The 12,680-nt window shown below is 35.5% G+C and overlaps 1 protein-coding gene across 1 annotated transcript in view; it reads left to right on the plus strand.

Annotated features, from left to right (window-relative positions):
- LOC127542906 (uncharacterized) overlaps window positions 1-12,680 on the plus strand; it is a 247,599-nt gene that overhangs the window by 203,017 nt on the left and 31,902 nt on the right. The window lies entirely within an intron of this gene.

Genomic DNA, 12,680 nt, shown 5'->3' on the forward strand with positions numbered 1-12,680 from the left:
TAATTATTAATTATCTATTTTCATTCTCTAATGGCATAGGACCATTTTAATAATCCTTCTATAGGTATATGATTATTTATCTAATTGTTACTTCTATATATCTATTACGTAATTGTCTTTCTCTATACTCTGTACATACAAATGAATGTATATAAAAAAACAAATGCCATCCTTTAATTAGGAATGAAGCAAAAAACGAGAGTGGACACACACATTCACATATATGTAAATACTCTTTGTCTTTATATAGATGAGGTTTTTTCTATATTCCCTATAATTCATTTACATAAATAGGAAGTGATATTCTATTGGAGTCAATCTAGTAATATGTGAGTATACATAGATGAAGGTAGGAAGTTGCAACTCACTCTATAGTGGGACATATGACCTTTTAAGTAGCCCTGCTATAGATATATGGTTACTTATCTAATCATCACTTATCTATTATCACTCTAGAGTGTCATAGGACCATTTAAATATCCCTTCTATAGATACATGATTACTTAACTAATTGTTACTTCTCTATTTTCACTCTATAATGGCATAGGACCATTTAAATAGCCCTTCTATACATATATGATTACTTATCTAATTATTACTTCTCCATTTCACTCTATTGTGACATATGACCATTTATATACCCTTTATATATATATATGATTACATATCTTCTACATATATATGATTACTTATCTAATTGTTACTTCTATATTTGTACTCTATAATGTCATAGAACTATTTAAATAGCCCTTCTATACATATATGATTACTTATCTAATTGTTACTTCTATATTTCTGTTATCTAATTGTCTGTCACTATACTCAACACATACAAATGGATGTATAGAAAGAACAAATGCCTTCCTTTACTTAGAAATGAAGGGAAAAACCAAAGTGGACACACACACTCACACATATGTATTTATTTTTGTCTTTATATAGATGAGGTTTTTTCTATATTCCCTATATTCCATTTACATAAATATGAAGTGATATTTTATAGGAGGCACTGGAGTCATATGTGAGTAGACATAGATGAAGGTAGAGAGTTACTACTCTATCTATAGTGGCATGTGACCACTTAAATAGCCCTTGTATTGATATATGGTTACTTATCTAATTGTTAGTTTTCTATTTTCACTCTATAATGGAAAATGACCATTTAAATAGCCCTCGTATACATATATGAATACTTATCTAATTGTTGCTTATCTATTTTCACTCTATAGTGAAATATGGCCATTTAAATAGCCTTTCTATAGATATATGATTATTTAACCAATTATTATTTTTCTGTTTTTACTCTATAGTGGCATATTACCATTGAAATAGCCTTTCTATAGATATATGGTTAATTATCGAATTTTTACTTTTCTATTTTCAAGTCTCCTTGCCTTCCCTTAGGCACGGTCCTTAACACTGCACGAGAACAATCAGGTCAAAAAGGGGAAAAAATAAGAACGAAAATGAAATTTAAGCAACAACAAAAAAAGTGAAAATCCTATGTTGTGATCCACACTCAGTTCCCACAGTCCTCTCTGTGGGTGTAGATGGTTTTCATCATCACGAGATCATGGGAACTGGTCTCGTTCAGAAGAGCCACATCCATCAGAATCGAGCATCATATGATCTTGCCGTTGCCGTGTACAATGAAATCCTGGTTCTGCTCATTTCACTTAGCATCAATTCATGTAACTCTCTCCAGGCCCAGAGAAAGCATGATTACAAATATATATTTTCAATAGAATATGGCTGCTCATGTAGATGAATAGGTTTAATATATGAGTAAACATTTGGGTAGAAATAGAATGACTTATGTTTCTGAGGAAATAGAATTTATTAATAATCGAAATTAATTTATAGAAAGAAAAAAATGAGTGCTCAAACTCAGGAATGAAGAATAAGAACATACATACAAACATACAAACATACCATACACATATATATTCATGTATATTCAGAAACACAGTCTGTCTTCACATACATGAGTTGTCATATTCTCTATATTCTTTGATATAACTATGAGTTTATGATATGAGTTATGAATATAAATTATGAATTTATATTCTTTGATATAATTATGAATTAATAAAAATAGACCAGAGTAATATAGATGAATATAGACAAATATATAGATGAAATATATGAGTTCCTCACTTAATTTAGTATTATTTAACCTACATAAATATATGTATATATACATACATACACACACACACACACACACTATATTATAAAGAGTTATACAGTAGTCATAAGGAGGACAAGAGAAAGAATGAAGGAATTCTCCCTTCCATGAATATACGGAGAAAATATTTGAGTTCTCCTGGATAAATATGTACAAAGCCCAAGGTTTTGAGGAGGGGAACAGAGGGTCACTTAAACGGACAGCAGGGGGTCCGTGGGCATCAGTCTGGATCCCTGGGATTCTCTCCCTCCATGGTTTCTTTAATGACCACAGTCAGGAAACTACGATGGCAACTTGAACCACCTGCAGAGGTTGTGGGTGAGGGGGAATTAATCTGAGAAGGTCTGTGGAAGAAAGTAAATGAACAGGAAAAGGAGTGGGGGAGAGGGGAATGACCCTGAGAAGTTGAGGCTGCAGGAAGGGGAAAGTGAGCTTGAGAAGAACTGAAGGGAAGGCTAAAAGGAGAATAATGGGATTTCATGGGGAGGATTCTGTCTTCAAGGAGCCTGGTGATCTGGATATCTGCTGGGGACCAATGGAGAGAACGTCAAGATTGGCTGGAGGGAGACTCTCCACCGAGGCTGAGCACTGACTTCAGGAGCCATGGCTGGTCAGCAGGGGCTCCATTTTGCTAAGATTCAGCTCTGCTTCCCGATTCATCCCTGAGGACTCCGAAGGTGGAGAACGGACATGTGAGAGGTGAGAAAGCCCAGGGGTCCCACTCAAAGCCCACCTGAGGCTCGGGCTCCTGAGCGTGGATGACCTGTGGCCAGGAAATACATGATTCAGGTCCTAGGACTCTACTCCTTGGTAGTATAAGGGTCCCCAACTGCTCACTATGGGGCTTTGTCCTCCTACTCCCCCATGCAGGGCTCTGAGATGTGACATTATTAGATTGGGAAGAGGTACCCTCCAGTTTAGGAGACAAGACCAAGAAGAACTTTAGATTTTAGGTAGATTAAGGCCAGTACTTGGTGATTAGGGGCTGCATCAAGGGAAAACATTAGACAAGCAAGGGGTTCTCTACTGTGTGATGGCATATGTGGCACATGACCATTAAATAGCCTTTCTATAGATGTATGATTATTTAACTAATTGTTACTTCTCTATTTTCACTCTATAGTGGCATGGGACTATTTAAATAACACTTTTATTGACATATGATTACTTATCTATTTGTTATTTCTCTATTTCTTTTATGTAATTGTCTTTCTCTATACTCTATACATACAAATGAATGTACAGAAAGAACAAATGCCTTCCTTTCCTTAGGAATGAAGCAAAAAACCAGAGTGGACACACACACTCATATATATGTATATATTCTTTGTCTTCATATAGGTGAGGTTCTATATTCCCTATATTCATTTACATTAATATGAAGTGATATTGCATAGGAGTCATTGTAGTCATATGTGAGTATACATAGAGTAACATAGAGAGTTACTACTCAATCCATAGAGGCATATAACCATTTAAATAGCTTTTTATAGATATATGATTACTTATCTAATTATTACTTCTCTATTTTCACTCTATAGTGGCATATAACCATTTATTTATTTTTTAAACATTTTATTGACAGAACCCAGGCCAGGGTAATGTTTTACAACATTATCCCTTGCATTCACTTCTGTTCCGATTTTTCCCCTCCCTCCCTCCACCCCCTCCCGTAGATGGAAAGCAGTCCTTTACTTGTGAAATAGGTTACAGTATATCCTAGATACAATATATGTGTGCAGAATCAAACAGATCTCTTATTGCACAGGGAGAACTGGATTCAGAAGGGAGAAATAACCCGAGAAGAAAAACAGAAATGCAAACATTTTTTATTCATTTCCCAGTGTTCTTTCTTTGAGTGAAGCTGCTTCTGTCCATCCTTGATCAACTGAGACTGAATCAGCTCCCTTTATCGAAGCGATCCACTTCCATCAGAATACATCCTCAAACAGTATCATTATTGAGGTATATAATGATCTCCCGGTTCTGCTCATTTCACTTAGCATCAGTTCATGTAAGCCTCGCCTGTCCTCTCTTTATTCATCTTGTTGGTCATTTCTTACAGAACAATAATTTTCCATAACATTCATATACCACAATTTACTGAAACATTCTCCAATCGATGGACATCCATTCGTTTTCCAGCTTATACCCACTACAAACAGGGCTGCCACAAACATTTTGCACTTACACGTTCCTTTCCCGTGATTAGTATCTCTTTGGGCTATAAGCCCAGTAAAAACACTGCTGGATCAAAGGGTGGCATATGACCATTTAAATTGCCCTTCCATAGATATTTGATTACTTATCTAATTATTACTTCTCTATTTTCACTCTATAATGCCATAGGACAATTTACTCACCCTTCTATAGATATATGATTACTTATCTAATTATGACTTATCTATTTGCATTCCATAGTGGCATAGGACCATTTAAATATCCCTTCTGTAAATGTATGATTACTTATCTAATTATTACTTATCTATTTTCACTCTATAGTGGCATATGACATTTAAATAGCCTTTCTTTATATATGTGATTACTTATCTAATTGTAACTTCTCTATTTTTACTCTATATTTGGATAAACCATTTAAATAGACCTTCTATAGATATATCATTATTTATCTTATTATTACTTATCTATTTTCACTCTATAGTGTCATATGAGCATTTAAAAAGCCCTTCTATATATGTATGATTACTTATCTAATTATTACTTCTCTATTTTCCCTCTATAGTGGCATATGACATTGAAATACCCCTCTATACATACATGATCACTTATATAATTGTTACTTCTCAATTTTCACTCTATAGTGGCATAGACCATTTAAATAGCCCTTCTATACATATATGATTACTTATCTAATTGTTACTTATCTATTTTCATTCTATAATGACCAATGACAATTTAAATAGCTCTTGTATAGATGTTTGATTACTTATCTAATTATGGCATCTATTTTCACTGTACACTGGAATGGACCATTTAAATACCCTTTCAATATATATATGATTACTTATATTATTATTACTTCTCTGTTTTCACTCTATAATGACATAGGACAATTTAAATAGCCTGTCTATAATTATATGATGAATTATCTAATTATTACTTTTCTATTTTCACTCCATACTGGCGTAAGACCATTTAAATAAACTTTCTATAGATATATCATTACTTATCTAATTGTTACTTCTCTATTTTCACTCTATAGTGGCATAGGACCATTTAAACAGTGCTTCTATAGATATATGATTACTTGTCTAATTGTTACTTCTCTATTTTCACTGTATATTCGCATATGACTACTTCGATAACCCGTCTCTAGATATATGATTACTTATCTAATTATTACGTATCTATTTTCACTCTACACAGGCATAGGACCATTTAAATAGCCTTTCAATATATATATGATTACTTATCTAATTATTATTTATCTATTTTCACTCTATACTGGCATAAGACCATTTCCATAGCCATTCTATAGATCTATGATTACTTACCTAATTATTACTTGTCTTTTTTTACTCTATAGTGGCATAGGACCAGTTAAAAAACACGTTTATAAATATATTATTACTTGTATAATTGTTATTTCTCTATTTGTACTATTTAATTGCCTTTCTCTATACTCTATACATACAAATGAATGTATAGAAGGAAAAATGCCTTCCTTTACTTAGGAATGAAGTGAAAAACCAGAGTGGATCCACGCACTCACATATATGGATATATTCTTTGTCTTTCTATAGATGACATTTTTTCTATATTCCTTATATTCGATTTATATAAATATGAAGTGATATTCTATAGGAGGCACTGTAGTCATATGCAAATATACATAGATGAAGGTAGAGAGTTTCTACGCACTCTATATGTCTACATGACATATGACCATGTAAATATCCCTTCTATAGATATATGGTTACTTATGTAATTGTTACTTCTCTATTTTCGCTCTATATTGGAAAAGGACCATTTAAATAAACCTTCTTTGGATCTATTATTACTTATCTAATTGTTTCTTATCTATTTTCACTCTATAGTGAGATATGACCATTTAAATACCCTTTCTATTGATATATGATTACTTATCTAATTATTACTTATCTATTTTCACTCTATAATGTCATTTGGCAATTTAAATAGCCCTTGTACAGATATATGATTACTTATCTATTTATTACCGATCTATTTTCACTCTATAGTGGCATATGACCATTTAAATAGCCTTTCTATAGATATATGATTACTTAACTAATTATTATTTTTCTGTTTTCACTCTGTATTGGTATATGACCATTGAAATAGCCCTTCTATAGATATATGGTTACTTATCTAAATATTACTTCTCTATTTTTACTCTATAGTGGAACATGACCATTTAAATAGCCCTTCTATAAAAATATGATTACTTATCTAATTTTTACTTTTCTATTTTCACTCTATAGTGGCATATGACCATTTTAATAGCCTTTCTATGGATGTATGGTTACTTATCTAATTATTACGTATCTATTTTCACTCTATAGTGTCATAGGACCATTTAAATATCTTTTCTATAGATATATGATTTCTTATTTAATAAGTATTCATCTGTTTTCACTCTGTAATGGTATATGACCATTTAAATAGAATTTCTATAGATATATGATTACTTAACTCATTGTTACTTCTCTATTTTCACTGTATAATGGCATAGGAGTATTTAAATAGCCCTTCTGTACTAAAATGTTTACTTATCTAATTATTACTTGTCCATTTTCACTCTAAAGTGGCATATGACCATTTATACAGACCTTCTATAGATATATGATTACTTGTCTTATTTTTACTTCTCTATTTTCCCTCTAAAGTGGCATATGACAATTAAATAGCCTTTCTATAGATATATGATTACTTAACTAATTGTTACTTCTCTATTTTCACTCTATAGTGGCATAGGACCTTTTAAATAGCCCTTCTATTGATATATGATTACTTATCAAATTATTACTTATGTGTTTTCAATCTATAGTTACATATGACAATTGAAATAGCCTTTCTATAAATATATGGTTACTTATGTCATTATTACTTCTCTACTTTCACTCTGTAGTGGCACAGGACCATTGAAATAGCCTTTCTATAGATGTATGATTACTTATCTAATTGTTACTTCTCTATAGTGGCATAGGACCATTTAAATAGCCCTTTTATAAATAAATGATTACTTAACTAATTATTACTTCTCTATTTTCACACTATCGTGGTATATGACCATTTAAGTAGCACTTCCATAGATATATGGTTACTTAACTTATTATTACTTCTCTATTTTCACACTATAGTGGCATATGACAGTTTAAGTAGCCCTTCCATAGATATTTGATTATTTACCTAATTATTACTTCTCTATCTTCACTCTATAGTTGGATATGATTAAATAGACTTTCTGTGGATGTATGGTTACTTATCTAGTTATTACTTATTTATTTTCACTCTATCGTGTCATAGCTCCATTTACGTATCCCTTCTATAGATAAATGATTTCTTATTTAATTATTACTTATCTATTTTCACTCTGTAGTGGCATATGACCATTTAAATAGACTTTCTATAGATATATGATTACTTAACTAATTGTTACTTCTGTATTTTCACTCTATAGTGGCATAGGACTGTTTAAATAGCCCTTCCATACTAATATGTTTACTTATCTAATTATTACTTATCTCTTTTCACTCTATAGCGGCATAGGACCAATTTTTTTACCTTTTTATTTGCAGAACCCATGCCAGGGTAAGTTTTTACAACATTATCCCTTGTATTCACTTCTGTTCCAATTTTTGCCCTCCCTCCCTCCACCCCCTCCCCATGATGGCAAGCAGTCCTTTATATGTTAATTAGGTTATAGTATATCCTAGATACAATATGTATGTGTAGAACCGAACAGTTCTTTTGTTGCACAGGGAGAAGTGGATTCAAAGGTTATAAATAAAAAGAGAAGAAAAATAGAAATGCAACATTTTATATTCATTTCCCCGTGTTCTTTCTTTGAGTGTAGTTGCTCATGTCCATCCTTGATCAATTGAAAGTGAATTAGCTCTCTTTATCGAAGCGATCCACTTCCATCAGAATACATCCTCAAACAGTATCATTGCTGAGGTATATAATGATCTCCCGGTTCTGCTCATTTCATTTAGCATCAGTTCATATAAGTCTCGCCAGTCCTCTCTGTATTCATCCTGCTGGTCATTCCTTACAGAACAATAATGTTCCTTAACATTCATATACCACAATTTACCCAGCCATTCTCCAATTGACGGGCATCTTTTCATTTTCCAGCTTCTAGCCACTACAAACAGGGCTGCCACAACCATTTTGGCACATACAGGTCCCTTTCCCTTCTTTAGTATCTCTTTGGGGTATAAGCCCAATAGAAACACTGATGGATCAAAGGGTGGCATATGACCATTTATCAGCCATTCTATAGATATATGATTTCTTATCTAACTGTTACTTCTCTGTTTTCACTCTATAGTGGCATATGACCATTTAAATAACCTTTGTATAGATATATGCTCACTTATCTAATTATTACATATCTATTTTCACCTTTTACTGGCATATGACCATTTAAATACTCCTTCTATAGATATAGGATTACTTATCTAATTGTTACATCTGTTTGCACTCTATAGTGGCATATGACCATTCAAATAGCCCTTGTATAGATATATGATTAGTTATCTAATTATTCTCTATTTTCACTCTATATTGGCATATGACCATTTAACTAGCCCTTCAATAGATATATGATTACTTATCTAATTGTTACTTCTTTATTTTCACTCTATAGTGGCCTATGACCATTTAAATAGCCCTTCTTTAGATATATGATTACTTATCTACTTGTTGCTTCTCTATTTTCACTCTATAGTGGCATATAACCATTTAAACAGTGTTTCTATAGGTGTATGATTACTTATCTAATTATTATCTATTTTCACTCCATAGTGGCATAGGATCATTTAAATAGCCTTTCTATAGATATATGATTAATTACTTAATTGTTACTTCTCTATTTTCACTCTATACTGTCATATGACAATTTAAATAGCCTTTCTATAGATATATGATTACCTATCTAATTGTACTTCTCTGTTTTCACTTTGTACTGGTATGTGACCATTTAAATAGCCTTTCTAAATTCCTCTCCTTCCTTTCTGAGTATTCATAGAATTCCTGTTACTCAGATATCCTTATTTTCTCTCTATATTCCTATATGTAAATCCTGATATCCTCTGGTTACTCATAGACAGAAGTCTGCCTTTAGTCTCTCACAGGAACAGAAAGATTGGAATACTTGTAGGAAGATAGGAAGGCTGTAGGAGTCCTCATGCCTGTGCAGAGACAATGTATACCTGCCTCACTACCTACATACATCAATGAACAGAGAAAATAGTTGTATGGCTAGATATGAATAACAAGTGAATATGTGAATACTCATTTTTATGAAAAATACTATTTTTTTTTGAAGAAAGAATATATAAATCATCCAAATGAATATACATAAAGAACAAATGCCTTCCTTTATTTAGGAATGAAGTGAGAAACCAGAGTGGACTCACACACACATATATGTATATACTTTGTGTCTTAACATAGATGAGGTTTTTTTCTATATTCCCTATTTTCCATTTACATAAATATGTAGTGATATTCTATAGGAGGCACTGCAGTCATATGTGAGTATACATAGATGAAGGTAGAGAACATAATAAATGAACCATATTAGAGTATTCCATATATAGGATAAGCCTATGTGTAGATTATACACACACACACACATATACATGTATGTTTGTATGTGTATATATATATTAGGATTATAAGAAGAGGCCTTTGGTTCTGATAGAAAATGGAAGAGTCAGAAGCTTCTGAAATGATGTCACTTGTAGCATTGGTGGGAGAGGATAAATGAGGCCGAGAAGTTGTTTGGGGGAGGGGAAATGGGTAGGAGAAGGTCTTTGGGAGAAGAAAAAATAAAGATGGGGTAGGGGTTAAAGGTAAAGGGGAAAATGAGCTGGAGAAGTAGTGGGGGAGGGGAGAGGAAATGAGAACAATGGCTTATGAGGAGGATGGATGCTGTTTCCAGGGAGACCAGTGAAGAGACTGCTGGGGACCAATGGAGGGAGCTGCGAGATTGGCTGGAGGAAGACTGCAGTATTACCAAGGTGGCGCTGACGTCACCAGCCACTGACACTCAGCAGAGCCCGGCCCACCTTAGCAGGCTCAGCTCGGATTGGCTGGTGCCTCCCTGAGGACACCGAGAGTGGGGAACAGGTAAGTGAGAAGTCATAGGCCTGCACACGCCCAAACCTCACCCCCCCCAACCACCACCACCAGGCTCGGGCTCCTTAGTGAGGGAGCAAAGTGACCAGGAAACACAAGGCCCAGACCCGAGCACTCCTGCCCGTGGGCCTGTTGGGCCTGTGTCCTTCCACTCCACAAGCTCAGAGTTCTTGTAAGATGGCGGGAGGGAGGCATCTCTGATTCAAAAAGGCAGGTCCAGGGAGGGCCATGGGCAGTATTATTGCCAAGTTTAGGGTTAAATTAAAGACAGAACTTACTGACCGGAGGCCACCCCAAGGGAAAGCAGTCGACTAGCAGAGATCTCTCAGCTGGGGGCTGAGAACTAGTCACTTTTATGAGTGGGGAGGAGGAAGGTTAGGGGTGTCTCAATACACTGGTGGGTCTGGATTGGATGGAGGGCTGCAAGAAACCTCAGAGCCCAAGTGGGCCAAGCTCCTTTAGGGAAAAGAGTACTTGAGGCCAGGACGAGGGCAGGGACACAGCCAAGGTCACACAGCCAGTGAGAGGCAGTGCCAGGCCTGGAGCCCTGTGTCTCTCACCAGCCAGGCCAAGTGGCTTTCATCTTGGCCTCTCCTTCCTCTGACAGCCAAACTTATGGACTGATCCCTGGTAATGGGCTCCCCAGAATCAGGTGGGCAGGTTCTCCTTAAAACTGGGGCTTCCCCTCTAGAGGCCTTGTCCTTGTGACTTGTGAATCTCCCAACTGAATCCTAGCTCTGAATCTCCGGGAGCTTCCAGTGGGCTTGTGCTTTTATATGTGCTTTTAGAGGTGTGAACTCACAGGTGTGAAAGGTGTGAACTCTTGCAGAACTCTAGCAAGTACTAAGCACATGAGTGAACCAGAGAACTGCTAAGCACCAGGCTAAAATTAGGCAACCAACTTAGCACCTTGCAGAATTCTAACAGCCATGTACATATATATATAAAGAGAGAGAGAGAGAGACAGAGAGAGACAGAGACTGTCTTGGTATATGTGATGTCATATATCTCTATACATTCACTTACATAAGTATGAAGTATTTTATAAGAAAACACTTTACTCCTGTGTGAATACACATAGAGGAATAGTAGAGATATCTATAAATGAAATCTACAATTTCTTTCCCACATATAGGATAATATAAGGTCTTGTGTGTCTTCCTATTCATAGACACAAAAAATACACAAAACTCAGGGGTTTTGAGGAGGGATACAGAGGAACGTCTGCACAGACAGCAGGGGGTCTCTGATTTGGGAGGTAGGTCCAAAGGTTAGAATAAGTGCAGAACTGGGGGGTAAGTTCCCCAAGAGAAAGCATTAGACTAGCAAGGGTTTCCATGCCCTGAACTGGTGATTACTTTATTATCATTGTCAGGGGAAGGAGTTCTGGCCATAAGGGTAGAATGTATTTGTTTGTAGGTCAGGATTTTCTCCAGCTCTCTCCTCCCCCCCTCTCCGAGGTAGCCAGCAATCTTATTTAGCTTATATATGTACGATCATTTGAAACATAATTCCATATTAGTAATCTTATGAAAAAAATCAGAATAAATGGGGAAAAAAAACAAGAAAAAGGGAGAAAAATGAAACTCGTATCCTTCCCTCTGCATGCAATTTCCAAAGTTCTTCCTCTGGATGTGGATGGCATTTTCCATCTCAAGTCTCCTGGAACTATCTTAGATCATTCCATTGCTGAGAAGAGCTTCATCTATTATAGTTGATCATGACACAATGTTGCTGTTACTGTATATATTGTTCTTATATTATCCAGGGGACAAACTGCAGAGATTGTATGGAAAAGGGATGCTGACTCCAAGGAGAGGGATGGGGGGGATGTCTGCTGTGGGCCAGTGGAAGGGGGAAAGGGTTGGTGATAGAGGGACTTTTGTCTCACCACAGGGAAAGCTGATATCCCTAGCCATGGGTGCTCATCAAGGGGTCCGCCTTCCCAAAACCCAGTTCTGCTTGGTTTCTGGCTTCATGAGGACTTAGAATTCTCAGCCATTAGAGAAATGCCAGGGGCCAGTACAAAGCCTCCCCCTAAGGCTCAGGCTCCTGAGTTGAGGAACCATCAGCCCGAGACTCCAGGACTCATTCAAGAGTAGGAGGGATATGACCAAGATCACACAGCCGGGAAGGAGCAGAC

This window comes from Antechinus flavipes, chromosome X (assembly GCF_016432865.1).
Source record: "Antechinus flavipes isolate AdamAnt ecotype Samford, QLD, Australia chromosome X, AdamAnt_v2, whole genome shotgun sequence".
NCBI lineage: Eukaryota > Metazoa > Chordata > Mammalia > Dasyuromorphia > Dasyuridae > Antechinus > Antechinus flavipes.